This window comes from Sciurus vulgaris, assembly GCF_902686455.1.
Source record: "Sciurus vulgaris genome assembly, chromosome: 1".
In the NCBI taxonomy this organism is placed as follows: Eukaryota; Metazoa; Chordata; class Mammalia; order Rodentia; family Sciuridae; genus Sciurus; species Sciurus vulgaris.
Genome location: NC_136461.1, coordinates 111,568,343 through 111,583,680, shown reverse-complemented (window position 1 = coordinate 111,583,680; position 15,338 = coordinate 111,568,343). Strand labels below are relative to the sequence as shown.

Below are 15,338 nucleotides of genomic sequence, written 5' to 3'. Positions count from 1 at the left end.
AAGAAATTTATCCTCAAAACACTGAATATGAAAAATGCAAGATCTTATCAGATGTTGTTATTCAATAAAAGTAAACATTCTATTTTAAGTACTTATTAGGAATTATCAACATGATATATACATGATATATATTTTTTAAAATAACAAATAATACTATTCTTATAGAGGAAGGTAAACAATTTCCCCATACCCTTTCTGAGTTCTTAACTAGTAGAGACCCTTGTAACAAAAGACAGATGAATAAGAGAAAAACAGAAGTTTATTAATATGTATAAGTCATGTATGCATGGGAGATACCCAGAAAAATTAGTAAATCTTAAAACGGGGGTCCAGAATTCTGTCTTATATAGCATCTTCAATAAAGAACAATAAATTTTTGGAGAAATGACTGGACAAATGAAAAGGACTTTGAGTCTCTTTGGGGCAGCAAACTGTAGAACAGTAAATAAATGGGAGTTCGTTATGTTTAAGCTGATGAAGATATAAAGTTGTCTTCAGTGACCAAACTTTGTCCTTCCTGGTAGAGAGGGGAAGGAGGGACACTTTTGCCTTTGTAAATATAAATTTATGTCCTGCATTTAGACAAATAAGGGTAGGGCAGATAACTTTTTTGGTATCTGTTTCTTCTCAGTTGCCTTCAGTTCAAAATAATCCTTAATGCCAAAGAGGTATATTTTGGGGTGGCATATTTTCATCTCTTGCATTCTTAATGGCAAAACAAATTTCCATTAAAATGAGAAGAAAATTAAGGATGCTTGCTATTGCTTGTATAAATAAAGAAAGATCAATCAAGTGAGAAAATGCAAATGAGAAAAGCAGCAACTCCCCCCCACCCCCCCTTTTTTTCCATTTGTTTGTTTTGGTGAGGATTTGCCACTGAGCTAAGTCCTCAGAACTTTGATTCAGGGACTCACTAAATTGCTGAGGCTGTCCTTGAAGTTGCAATCTTCCTGCCTCAACCTTTCAAGTTGCTGGCTTACTGGTGTGTTCTACCACACCCAGCAAACGCTTCGTTTTGTCAGAGACTCAAAGGCAGGCAGAGGAATGAGGTAAAGGGAAACTTCAGGTGTATCCTCATTGGAGGCCGTCATGGGGAAGCTATAGATGGGCTGCCTGTATTGGCTATGGAAAATGACAAACCACAAAATAGTGTAGCCTGGGGAAAGGGGATGAGGGAGAAGGCAATACATTGATCCTTTCCCAATACATTCTTTCCCAGTGACAAGAGAGGCCCCAGAAAGGAGATATACATCAAGTCTGAAATGATAGTCTCTGGGAAGAGGCCAAAGCATTGATCCTTCCCAAAACAAGTCCTTCCCCAGACCCTCCATCTGGCCCAGTAAAGACAAATCCCAGATACTGACTGCTGACCCCAGACCCCTTCCATCTCGCCCAATAAAACAGACCCCAAATTCCTGAGTTCCCAAACTGACATACTCATTAATTAAAGCCACTTTTCAGTGGCCTGTGGCTCATTTTCCACCAGGAAAGTGGGTCCATTAGAGGCATGACTCTGTTCCTGAATAAAGGCTTTTGCTGATCCGTGAAGTTTGCGTCCAGCCCAGTCCTTTTGTGCTAACAGCCTGGAATTGGAGCTTATGTGATCTGTTAGGACACTGACTTTCTCTGGTTGGTTCTATGTTGGAAGCAGGGATGAACATTAGGGAAACTGTCTGATTATAATCAAGTCCTGGCTATTTTGAGACAGTTATGACAGAGGATATTGTTTGATTTCCTGGAGTGTCACTAGAGATTGCAACTTGACTTCTTGCAAGTCTGACTTAGTGTAGGTTGTCTTACTTGTTGTTTATTGTAAATAAAATGTTGATCTCTGGGTAGGTTGCTATACTAATGCAATAAGATAGCAAATAAATAAGTAGTTTAAATTTGGGGGAAAATGTAGATGAGGGAATCTCTATGCATAACTATTTAAATTAATATAGGAGTTCAGGAAAAAACACTAATTCTGGCAATAACTAGTAGAAAATTAAAGGAAAAAATTCTATTCACTGTATCAACAAATAAAAATAGTAGGCATATATATAAAACCCAAACTATCAAATTATTACCAGAGGAAAAAAATTAGAAGCAGTCTTTATGTACCTTTAAGTTTTTTTTGTTTCTTTTTTTTCTTTCCTGGAATTACAGGAATGCGCCACCGCACTTGGTTATGGACCCTTAATTTTTCACCACTAAATAAAGGAGAGGCATACTAAGTTTTAGTTGGAAAATGTAGACATTGTAAAGATTTCATTTTGTCCTATATCAAAATTTAAAAATTTAGTACAATTCCCATCTAAATTCCCAGTGTAGGGCACTAGTGCAGGATGGGGCTAGAGAGGAAGGCTTTGGGATTGTCAGGGAGCCACCTGTACCCAATATCTGTTTCTGGCTACCGAGGCTCTAGGATCCAGTGTTTCAACTCAGTGGGAAAATGTAGCCTGTGACTGAGGAGGAGATCCATGTAATGTTTGAGAAGATAGTCAGATACATCAGGGAGACTCTAAAGCAACTGTTCAACAGGCTTGATGGCACCTACTGTTCCAGACTGCACAACAACCATGTGTGTTTCCTGAGGGAGATTTCGAAGCTGGTCACCAGTGTCTCTGAGAACAAGCTGTTGTCTTTAGGAACCTGCTTTGGAAAATTCACTAAAACCCACAAATTCCATTTGCACATTACAGCTCTGGATTACCTTGCACCCTATACCAATTATGGATAAAGCCTGGAGCAGAGCAGTCCTTCCTGTTTGGAAACCACTTGTTGAAATCTGGTCTGGGTCCAATCTGAAACACTTCTCAGTACCAGGGACTGGTGGTGGACTGACTCCATGGCAGACATCCCTTTGGGTTTTGAAGTAGTAGGAAAATCTACAGAAGACTGAAGGAAAGTAGACCCCATGGTGATTGTGGTATTTTATCAAGCAGACACTGGGGAATATGTATGGTATGAAGACACACTGACTTAAAATGAAGTCGTTGCAAGAACTTAACAGCTGTGTGGAAGGGCCTAGTTTCCTGTGTCTACAAAGATGCCTCTATCATGTTGAGTTTTGTCAGCACCGTGACCTCTACAGGAACTTCTTAGTTTAATATTCTTATTATCATTGACAGGTGTAGGCTGGATTCTTATTATACAGAAATGGCTCAAAAGTGGGGTTTTAGATCTTTGTGTTACTTTTATATTTGAATCAGAGGGCTTCTTGTTCTGATAATAGCTCCAAAATTATTGGAACTGAAGACAAGAATAGTGTATTACTGTTATCTGTGATAACACTGTTTTCCAGACTCATGGTAAGAACACAAAAGATTTTCTTTGTTATTTATTAATATCACAAAAGGTAGATATTGTTATTTATGAGTAGTTGACCATGTTTGAAGTTTTAGATATGTTTGACTAAAATAATAAATGCAGCTTAGCTGTTTTTCTATACAGTAAGTGCTGTATGGTATGGAAGAAAAACTTGGATTCAAATCCCACTTCTGCTACGTATCAGCTATGCAGCATAGATGAGTCCTTGAACTTCAGTAAGCTTCATTTTCTTCTGTTTAAAAAAACTCAAAACTAAATAAATAACCAGCTTTAGCCATCAGCCTAAGAATGTTTTTTAGGATTAGGACTCATGACTGTAAAGCATAAGGCACAGTGCCTGGCAAATAATAGGTGCTGGTGAAAAAGGTAGGAGTTATTTTTATATTACGTGTGTTATATTTTTCTTTTACTAAACATAGGGCCTTTTAAAAAATATTTTTTGTTTTAGTTGTAGATGGACACAATACCTTTATTTTATTTATTTATTTTTATGTGGTTTTGAGGATCAACCCCAGTGCCTCACAAGTCTACACCACTGAACTACAACCCTAGCCAAGTACAAGGTCTTATGAGTATAATTTGATTATATTGTCTTGCTCTTTACATATTTTTTTTTCAATATTTCTTTCTTGGATGGAATGATCCCAGGTTGTAATTTTGTTTCATCACTTTGATTTTATAAAACATTTGTCTTAACAAACTTTACTTACTTGACTAGACTGAATAAAAAGCATTCATTACAAACCCTAAAATAATTCAGCTCCTTCATATTTCCTCATGTCCCCAAAATTACTTATAGAATTATTAAAATATTTTATAAAAAAGAACATTGCAGAGACAGAAGTTTTAAAAACTACCTGTACTGTAAAACAAAACCATTTCTTAAATGAATATACTTTTAATTCCAAAGGTGACATTTCTAAAATTAAATACTTTAAACTACAATAAACAAATAAACAAATACATAAATAAATTCCCAGTATATTTTTTCTGGAGTTGACGGGGTGTGGGGGTGACCAAAATTTTTTTCCAAAGTCCTTTTAAAATAATAAACAAAAAGAGCAAGACAAATGTGGTTTTTTGTCCATTCAATAAATAGTTATTGATTTCCATGTTCCAAGGCCCAAGGGCATATAGGAGAGAAAAGGTATCCTATCTTTACCTATCACAAAGTTCATGGCAGAGGCCCCTATAACAAAAGATAGATTAATAAGAGAAAAGTATACACATTTATTTAATGTAAGTTTTATGTGACACAGGAGATATCAGAAACAAAGACCCAGAGAAAAGGGAAACATGTATTTTTATGCCAAGTATTTTGAAGAAGTGGAGAGTCATGGGGCAGTGTGATGGGGCATGGGGGTTTGACCTCATGATAATGGGGGAGACTTAGCATTTTTTCCAACTTGTCTCTGTGTTTTCAGAGATAAGGACGGTTCTTTCCTCTGGATACAGGGAGGACACTTCTGGAATGGTTTTGTGACCTACTTTAGGGAAGAAGGGAGAAGAAAAGGTAAGAGTGACTGAAAGGAAAATGTGACACAGATGAGCAATGCAAAAACCAGGCGAGGAGTTCGGCACATAGAAAGTTTTATTTGCCAGTCAGGGTCTGACAAAGGTCGTCACTCGGGAAAGAGAGAGAGGCAGGTAGAAAGTACCCTTCTAGGGTGGGAAAGTTACTTATGGTAAGAATTTAAAATGCTTGCATAGATTCTAAGCCTTGGACTTAATAGCGATCCTCTTGCTTCTGCTGTTTCCTCAAACGTCAATGTGCCACATACATCAGATACATTAATGAACAGAGTATTAGAAATTTAAGGTAACTTGAGAAGCTGAGGCAGGAGGACCCAGTGTTCAAAGCCAGCCTCAGCAAAAGCGAGGTGCTAAGCAACTCAGTGAGACGCTGTCTCTAAAATACAATATAGTAGGGGCTGGGTCTGTGACTCAGTGGTAGAGCACTTGCCCAGCAAGTATAAGGCACTGGATTTGATTCTCAGCACCATGTAAAACTAAATAAACAAAATAAAAGCATTGTGTCCATCTACAACTAAAAGTAGTTAAAAATATACATACAAGAGGGCTGAGGATGTGGCTTAGTGGTTGAGTATCTCTAAGTTCAGTCTCCAGTACAAAAAAAAATTAAGGTAATCCAGTAAAGTCATTTGGTAGGAGGATCATGAGTTCAAAGCCAGACTCAGCAAAAGCAAGCCGCTGAGCATCTCAGTGAGATCCTACCTCTAAATAAAATACAAAATAGGACTGGGGATGTTGATCTGTGGTCGAGTGCCCCTGAATTCAATCCCCGACACCTCCCCAAAAGGGACAACTTTGTTAGTAATACTCCTTTACTTAAAAAATATTTTGTGGAACCCCCATTGCTTATTCATCTGGGTCTTCTATTCTCCTACCCCTTTTTCTTGTGTTATTTCTGTTCTTTCCCTAAATATAATCTGTTTTCTAGTTACATTGAACTTCTTATTACCACATGTTGTGGGGTAAATTTGTGTTCTCCAAAAAGGTACGTTTAAGTTCTACCTGTAGTATTTATTTATGAATATGAACTTATTTGTAAATAGTGTCTTAATTAAATTATGATATCACATAGGATTAGGATTGGTGTTCTTATAGGGAGATGATAGAAGAGACACAGGCACAGACATAGAGAAGAAGGCCACGTGAAGAGACACACAGACATGACATGACAGTGGAGGCAGAGACTGAGGGGATATGTCTCCAAGCCAAAGAATGCCAGAACCTTGAGTGACCACTCGAAGCCAGGAAGAGGCAAGAAAAGTCTCCTTCTAGAGCCTTTGAGTAAGTATGGCTGGCCAGCAGCTAGGTTTCAGACTGTTGGCCTCCAGAACTGTAAAAGAATAAATTTACATTGTTTTAAGTGTGTGAGACATTGCTTTTGCTGCCATAGGAAACCAGAATACCATATTGTTTTGTTTTTGCTCATGCTTTTCATTCTGCCTGTAATATCCCCACATCTAATCATCAAAATCCTCAGACAAGTAATTTTATGTACCCCTTGGGATAACAGTCTTTCTCACGCATATCCATGGGTTTCTTATCTAGATGAGTTGCTTATGAGATGGCCATTACTCAGTCTCTTATCATTATTCTTCCTGTCCAGGGATATAACTCCTGAAGAGCAGCCATTGTTTTTTGTTTCTTTTACCTTCTTTTTTTTTTTTTTTTTTTTTTTTTTTTTTGGTACCGGTGATTTAACTCAGGGGTACTCAACCACTGAGACACATTCCCAGCCCTATATTGTATATTTAGAGACAGGGTCTCACTCAGTTGCTTAGTGCCTCATCGTCTCTGAGGCTGGCTTTGAACTCATGATCCTCCTGCCTTAACCTCCCAAGCTGCAGGGATTACAGGTGTGTGCCACCGTGCCCAGCTTGTTCACCTTTGTAACAATGCCTTGCTTATAATGCTTCTTTAAGTCTTTATGGTCCCACTAGTTGGGATTAACTGCTTCACTAGAGAAATGTAAGGAGGGAAAGATCTCAAGTGTACTTAAAAAAGACTATTTTACTTTTCTTGAGAGATTATTCCTTAAACCCACACTGTACTTTCTATTTAAATTTAAAGCGTAAAAACCAGTGTGGTAACCTATGGCAAACATCTGTAATACTAGCGACTCAGGAGGCTGAGGTGGGAGGATCACAAATTTGAAGTCAATCTCCATAATTTAGCAAGACCCTATCTCAAAATATACAAATTAAAAGGGTTGGAGATGTAGTTCAGTGGTACAGCACTCCTGGGTTCTATCCCTAGTACTGAAAAAACTTTAAGCATAACGTTCTTGATAGAACACAAGACAGTATCTCTATTTTTTTTTTTGCATTTCCTAAGGGCTGCTTTGTGGCATAACATATGGTCTATTTTCAAGAAGGTTCCATGTGCTGCTGAGAAGAAAGTGTATCTGCTCATTGATGGATGGAATATTCTATATATGTCTATTAAGTCTAGGTTATTGATTGTATTATTGAGTTCTATGGTTTCTTTGGTTGGATTTTGTTTGGAAGATCTATCTAGTGGTGACAGTGGTGCGTTAAAGTCACCCAGAATTATTGTGTTGTGGTCTATGTGATTCTTGAAATTGAGAAGGGTTTGTTTGATGTACAGGGATGCACCATTGTTTGGGGCATAAATATTTACTATCATTATGTCTTCCTGATTTATGGTTCCCTTAAGCAGTATGAAATGTCCTTCTTTATCCCTTCTGACTAACTTTGGCTTTAAGTCCACTTTATGTGATATAAGGATGGAAACCCCCGCTTTTTTACTGAGTCCCTGTGTGTGGTAGGTTTTTTCCCATCCTTTCACTTTTAGTCTGTGGATGTCTTTTTCTATGAGATGAGTCTCTTGCAGGCAGCATATTGTTGGGTTTTTCTTTTTAATCCATTCTGCCAGTCTATGTCTTTTGATTGAGGAGTTTAGGCCATTAACATTCAGGGTTATTATTGAGAAATGATTTGTATTCCCAGTCATTTGGCTTATTTTTGGTTTTTAAGTTGGCTTGGTTTCTCCTTTGAGTGCTTTTTCTCTAAGGTAGTTCCTCCCTTTGCTGACCTCCATTGTTGTTTTTCATTTCCTCCTCATGGAATATTTTGTTGAGAACATTCTGTAGTGCAGGCTTTCTATTTGTAAATTCTTTTAACTTTTGTTTATCATGGAAATAAAACTTTTGTTTTATTTCATCTTCAAATCTGAAGGTTAGTTTTGCTGGGTATAGGATTCTTGGTTGGCAACCATGTTCTTTCAGAGCTTGAAATATGTTGGTCCAGGCCCTTCTAGCTTTTAGAGTCTGGGTTGAGAAGTCGGCTGCTAGCCGTATTGGTCTCCCCCTATATATAATCTGATGCTTTTCTCTTGCGGCCTTCAAAATCCTATCTTTATTTTGAATGTTAGACATTTTCATTATAATGTGCCTTGGTGTGGATCTGTTGTGATTCTGTGCATTTGGTGTTCTGTAAGCCTCTTGTATTTGATTTTCCATTTCATTCTTCAGGTTTGGGAAATTTTCTGATATTATTTCATTGAATAGGTTGTTCATTCCTTTGGTTTGTATCTCTGTGCCTTCCTCAATCCCAATAATTCTTAAATTTGGTCTTTTCATGATGTCCCATAGTTCTTGGAGATTCTGTTCATGATTTCTTACCATCTTCTCTGTTTGGGCGACTTTATTTTCAAGATTAAATATTTTGTCTTCATTGTCTGAGGTTTTGTCTTCCAATTGGTCTAGTCTGTTGGTGATGCTTTCCACTGAGTTTTTTATTTGGTTCATTGTCTCCTTCATTTCAAGGATTTCCGTTTGGGTTTTTTTGAGAATCTCTATCTCTTTGTTGAGATGATCTTTTGCTTCCTGCAGTTGCTCTTTCAGCTTATTGGTATTATCATTCATTGCCTGCATTTGCTCTCTTATCTCATCCTTTGCTTTGCGAAACATCTTAATCATGTATAATCTGAAGTCCTTTTCTGACATTTCTTCTAACATATTGTCATTGGATCCTATTACTATAGAATCTAGATTTGTTTGGATCATTTTCTTCCCTTGTTTTTTCATGTTGTTCATGTATCTTCCCCTCCAGCGCTGCAGATCTGGGGTATTGCAGATTTCCCCCTATAGGCTTATAGTGGCCCTATAGGTTTCCAAAACCTTTTCTTTAAGGGGAGATCAATATTAGCAGTGCCCAAATCAGACACTATGCAATCCTAGACCAAATAGCCCCTGACAATGAGCTTCAAGTCTCCAGCAGGCATCTCAGGATGGGATTTGTCCCACCTGAAGATCGGAGCTACGGCTTCCAGGATTATCCAAGATGGCTGCTCTGGCTTCCAAATGTGTTGGCAAATGGGGAGCTGCAGTTCAGGGTTGGATGTGGTCAGCTGGAGGTCCTGGAGACAGGATGCAGTTGGTCCGGCGGTGGTCCTGGAGATCGGGTGTGATTGGTGTGGTTGTGGGATCCTGGAGGCCGGGTGCAATCAGTTGGTCTGGGTTCCCGGTGATAGGGCACAGTCAGTTGGTCTGGGGGTCCTGGCGGCAGGGAGCAGTCAGTCGATGTGAGGGCCCCAGAGGCAGGGAGTGATCGGTCGGGCTGAGGGATCCTGGAGACGGGACTCAGTCAGTCCATCCAGGGGTCCTACAGGTCCCAGCTGTTGTCTCAAAATGGTGGCAGCCACGTGTAATCAAACCTGCAGGTACTGTAACAGTGAACTTCCAGGCAGCAGCAGGCAGCTGGTTCTCCACTGGCGGTCTGCGGTCAGTCTGCTGGCAGCTGTCGGACGATCGGGAGGTGAACCTCAAGCGTTGGGTGATGGATAGGGGTAAGGCAGACGATGGACAGAAGCATAAAGTTCTTTAGAGGTGTTTTAACAAATCAAGGAAGGAGAAAAAAAATATGTAAAGCATTCCAGAGGGATTACCAAGTAACTAGACATAATTAAATCCATATATTACCAATTTGGATTAAGCTGTTTAGTACAAGGGACACCTTGATGCCCACATTGATGCCAGAGGAAAATAAAGAAAATTTTATGTTCTGATTAGTGTATTCTGTGGATGCTGTTTTCAAAGTCAAGATACTAAATGACCATTGACTGTGACCATTGACTGTGGCTAAGAAGAAATGAACTCTTGTAATTGAAGCCAGATGTTCTAATTGAAGCCAGATGATATTCAAATGTGACAGGCAGAGATGAAACAAGATAATTACTGCAGTTTACTTTCTTAAACTGTAAGTACTAAAATAAAACAATTTCTTACAATTTCTCACATTTCTTTCTTTCTTTTTTTGATCCAATTTGGAAAGAATGTAATTAATAAAGTGGGGGGAAATGGTCCAGGTGGGGCTGCAGGGCTGGAGGATTCCTGTCTATGGTTAATGTTCGCCAGCACCCCAGAGGGTCCCAGGTGGGCAGGGCTAGGACCTGTCTCGGCAGGAGCAGCCTTGACAACCAGAACTACTCTGCAGACCTCACATCTTCCTTGCCACGCCCATTGCTATGTACAGACAGTAAACACCAGACAACTGTAGTTTGTTATAAAGTGGCTTCAGTTCTCCTACGCTGGGCTTGACATACCGTGCATACAAAGTAATGAGACTTCGAGGGCTTCACCACACAGTTAATTTTGGCAAAAAAAAAGAAAACAAAAAGCTAAAATTCATAAACAGGATTAAAAGCCATTGAAGTGAAAACAGTGTATCTTCCCAACAGTATGGAGTTAGACTATCACTACAATCCTCCCCCACCTTTTAAAAAAGTGTCTGCCATCCCCCACACCCCAATTTAGGTCGAAGTTCATAGCAACAATGCATGAAGTCCTCTGAAAAGCCTGTGTTCTCTTCTCCCAGGGTCAGAGTTCACAGGTCAAGTTCAGTCAGTCTGAAGAATCATGGGAGGATGCTCACTGTCTTTGTCTAGGCGCAGGGCACTGGTTTCATCCTTAAGACATGCTCCACCCATGACACCCAGGTCATCTGTGTAGGCTTCTAGGTGTGTCCTGCCCCTTACCAAGTCTTGTTGGAGACCAGGGCATGTAGGCACTTTTTGTGGCTGCTGCATCATACGTCTGAGTTATTAAGGGGCAGTCATGACAGGCAGAGTCTATAATTTCACTGATTGTCTCCATGCTGCCATCCAGCCTGTGCTGTTGCATCAGGACACACTCATAACCTTCCTGGGAGTCCAGGTTGTACATATACAAGTAGCAGTCAGAGAAACCACCAACAGAGAAATCTTCTGAATTGTGGCTAATGAGCAAATGTTCTTATGGCCACTGAATGGCAGGTGGATGGTGGGAAAGGCTCTCATTTCTATCACTTGAAAAAGCAGGTAGCTGGTGGATACCATGAATACCTTCCCAAAGTAGCCAGTCCAGGTGGTGGGCTCTTCTGGAGGTTTTTCTTTCACAGTCTCAAGTCTGAAGATGTGCACAGTCTCAGTGTTCCTCAGAGAGGAACATGCCACTCATGCTAAAGGTCAAAGAGCAGAAGCTTACACACCTCTTAACACCTCTCCGGAATTCAGAGTTTTTGTCCCTCTGGAATGGGAAACACTCTAATCACTGTCCCCTTCTCAGAAGACAGGCAAGTTTGTTTCCATTTGCATCAAAAGCCAGTGCTGCTAAAGGGCTATTATGAACTGGGAACATGTCTATAGCTCTCAAATGAATGGTGTGGAAGACCTGCACCTCTCGGATGGTTGCACTGCCTGGATATGCCAAGTAGCAATTGCCTTTGTTTAATGACAGTGCACACTGGCTTGCAGTGTTTTATTTTTTATTTGGGGGGGAGGGGTGGCGGGGAAGGGAATCTCCCTGATAGTGTACAGAACCTTCATATCCCCAATGTTGTGTATATTGAAAGACTCTTCCAGGCACACGATGAACCTCTACCTGTTGAGCTTCACGACCAGGATGATGTTAGAGTACCTGTAGCTTCCTCGGGGCCTTGAGGCTAACGATGGCCACTAAGCTGCTTGAGAACAATCTGTCAACAATGCACACATCTTCAGTTATCGGCAAGCAAAAGAAGGACGCCCTGGACTAGCTATTCTTGCTGTCTCTTTCACCGCTGTGTTGCCCTGGTTGAAGTTGGCGAAAAGCAGCTGGCCTGCGCGGGCCCCGCAGCTCTGGCTAGATAGGTTCATGGCTGCATGCAGCGGGGCGGCCCATGGTGGCTCAGTGGGGCGCGCACCGGGGCGGGTCGGGCTGCATTCAGGGTCGCTTCAGGGCCCAGCGGGCCGCCCCCGGCGCCTCCACTAGCTGCTGAAGGTTCAACTGCCGCCTCATCCCGGCCCCACTCTAGTTTCAATTTCTTACATTTTCAAATCAGGGAACAACACCTTTTAGCCAGTTAAGCAGACTGCATCTGGAGTAGATATTCTTGTTTTTCATAAAGGTCATAAACGGTGTAAAGTTTTAAGAATCATAACCAGCCAGTCACGGTGGCGCTCGCCTGTAATCCCAGCGGTTCAGGAGGTTGAGGCAGGAGGATCAAAGTCAGTCTCAGCAACAGCGAGGTGCTTAGCAATTCAGTGAGACCCTGTCTCTAAATAAAACACAAAATAGTACTGGGGCTGTGGCTCAGTGGTTGAGTGCCTCTGAGTTCAACCCTGGTACTCCCCCACATACCACCAAAAAAAAAAAAAAAAAAAAAAAAAAAAAAAAAAAAAAAGAGAGAGAGAGAATCATAACCGTAAAAAGATCCTTCGCTCTCCACTGGAGCTCTTCGGTCGTCTGCCATCCAGGAGCCATCTTGGGACTGCTGCGTGGCGGAGCCTTCGAAACCCAAACCCAGATTTGTGCGGTACTGGAAACCTTCAGGGACACTATAAATCTATAGGGTAGAAACTGTACTACCTCAGATCCCCACGACTAAATGGGAAGACACACAAACAAAATGAAAAAAAAAAAAAAAAAAGGGAATAAAGCACTCCAAACAAACCAGGATGCTCCAATTATAGACTCCATTGACAAACCAGTAGAAGAAATGTCAGAGAAGGAGTTAAGAATATACTTAGTAAAACTGCTTCACGACTTTAAGGAGGATATAAAGAGTGAAATCAGAGCTATGTTTCAGGAGATGGAAGATATCTTAAAGAAAGAGATAAAGATCCTGAGAAGAAATCTATAAGAAATCTTTGAAATGAAAGAATCAATAAACCAAAATAAAAATTCAATGGAAAGTAGCACCAACAGAGGAGACCACTTGGAAGACAGAACTTCAGGCAATGAAGACAAAATATATAATTTTGAAAATAAAGATGACCACACACAGAAGATAATAAATTGCGTGATGTTCCCTCACCCAGACACAATGCTTGAACAGCAGCTGTTGAAGCTAACTGAGTGGAGCTACTGTGACTAGTTCTGGGCTGATAAGAAAGACCCCCAAGGCAATGGCACCATGGCGGGATTCGAACTGCCGCTCCAAAAGCAACTGAAGGGCAAACAAATGCAGAAAGAAATGTCTGAATTCGTCTGAGAGAGGATAAAGATTGAAGAAGAATATGCAAAGAACTTGGCTAAGCTCTCTCAGAACTCGTTGGCTGCACAAGAGGAAGGCTCTCTGGGAGAAGCACGGGTTCAGGTGAAGAAGAGCCTGGCAGATGAAGCAGAAGTTCATCTCAAGTTCTCCGCCAAGCTTCACAGTGAGGTAGAGAAGTCCCTAATGAACTTTCGTGAGAACTTTAAGAAAGACATGAAAAAGAGTGACCACCATATCGCTGACCTCCGCAAGCAACTCGCCAGCCGCTATGCATCAATGGAGAAGGCCCGAAAAGCCCTCACAGAGTGGCAGAGAGACCTGGAGATGAAGACCCAGCAGCTGGAGATCAAGCTGAGCAACAAGACAGAGGAGGACATCAAGAAGGCCCGGAGGAAGTCCACACAAGCTGGTGATGACCTCATGCGCTGTGTGGACCTCTACAACCAGGCCCAGTCCAAGTGGTTTGAAGAGATGGTGACCACCACTTTGGAGCTGGAGCGGCTGGAAGTGGAGAGGGTGGAGATGATCCGGCAACATTTGTGCCAGTACACACAGCTGCGGCACGAGACGGACACGTTCAACCAAAGCACAGTTGAGCCCGTCGACCACTGCTTCTAAAAGTGGATCCGGCCAAAGACAGAGAGCTGTGGGTCAGAGAGCACAAAACGGGCAACATTTGCCCTGTGGACATGGAGATCTAGACACGCCTGTGTGGCCCCTGGGGTCCTCCCCAGGAGAGGGGCTGGGTGTCCCACAGAGAGGAGATGGTGGCTCCTGCTGGGTGAAGCTGCCCTCCCACCCATTCTCCTATCCACTGAGGAGAGAGGAGAGAGCTGGTGATTCCAGAAGGGTGATCTGGATGGCCCAGCTGGGGGATCCCAAATATTCCCAGGCCAAGAAGACAGACCTGCAACCCTGCCCTTGTCTCCAAGACTGAAGCCCCCAAACCCCATGCCATGCTTGTTGCTCTGAGAACAAACTGAGGCTGGAACTTTGTGGTCCCTGCTGAGTTCCATAGGGGTGGCCATCACACACTTGTGCCCTTGGGTCCCTGAAGGCCCATCCTCCAACTGGTCCCTTTATCTCCTTAGGGGCTTCGGAAGATCAGGGGAGGGTCACCTCTGCCTCCAAGCCAATGTCAGGATCAGACTCATGAACAGAAGGCGCCATCAGCTCAGCCTGCACCTAGAGTCCTTTACAGCCCTCTATTTTTCTCATTGTATTCTGGGAGCCCAAATCTAGCTTTTCTTGGCCACTTTTCATCCCCATGAGTCTTGGGAAGGCCTGTTTTCTGTCTTCCCAGACCAACCCTGCCTAGAGAGGTCAGGATGAAACTACCTCATTCGGGAAACTAGCCCCAAGTCGGAGCATTGAATCATGGTTTCTATCAGACCAGGCATCGTCTCTGACGTCTCTGGAAATCCCAATCCATCCATTTCTCGGCTGCTTTCTCAAGGCAGTCCCCACCCTGCCACCCCTGTGCAGTCTCACTAGAGGGAGCTTTCCAAAGTTCTCAGCCAGCAAGGCCTCCTTCAGTTCTGTGCATGTCCAAAGGCTTTGAGGGATGGAAATACCAGCTTACCTCAGAAACCAGATGGGGTCTGTCTGCCATGGCGTCCTGTCCAACACTGGGCTACCCTGACCACCACTCTCCCGGGCTGCCCACCATGGGCTTAATGGGGCTGGGTCAGTCCCATATGAGAGACAGATTAGGGCAAGTCCCTTTGTCATTCCTCATATGGCTCCATCTGCTTATGCATGATGGGGTTTGGACTACTGTCCCTTGTACGGGCACTGCAGACTTTCACGGCCATAGGAGTTCTTTGCTATCCAGGTGTGTCCCGCCACCTGGGCCTCCAGCTACTCTGAACTTTCCAGTGCCCTATGCTAAGCCCTCCCTTGGTGCCAGCACCTCCTTTCCCTCTGTCCATCTTCCCTGGAGAAGCCTGGGCCCAGTGTGATTCAGGAAGATTTTCAACACTGCCCTGGGTTCAGCCCGTCACTTCCTTCCTCTACTACAGC

The 15,338-nt window shown here is 42.2% G+C and overlaps 3 pseudogenes across 3 annotated transcripts; 2 read left to right on the top strand and 1 right to left on the bottom strand.

Moving 5' to 3' along the window:
- Positions 1-384: 384 nt before the first annotated feature.
- Positions 385-2,968, top strand: LOC306665012 (60S ribosome subunit biogenesis protein NIP7 homolog; annotated as a pseudogene). The gene is made up of 2 exons: positions 385-441; positions 2,441-2,968. The product of its transcript is annotated as a 60S ribosome subunit biogenesis protein NIP7 homolog (transcript).
- Positions 2,969-10,701: 7,733 nt separating this feature from the next.
- Positions 10,702-11,976, bottom strand: LOC306653607 (WD repeat domain phosphoinositide-interacting protein 2-like; annotated as a pseudogene). Its single transcript has one exon. The product of its transcript is annotated as a WD repeat domain phosphoinositide-interacting protein 2-like (transcript).
- A 561-nt stretch (positions 11,977-12,537) lies between these two features.
- On the top strand, positions 12,538-14,775 carry LOC306655163 (growth arrest-specific protein 7-like; annotated as a pseudogene). The gene has a single exon. The product of its transcript is annotated as a growth arrest-specific protein 7-like (transcript).
- The last annotated feature ends 563 nt before the right edge of the window (positions 14,776-15,338 follow it).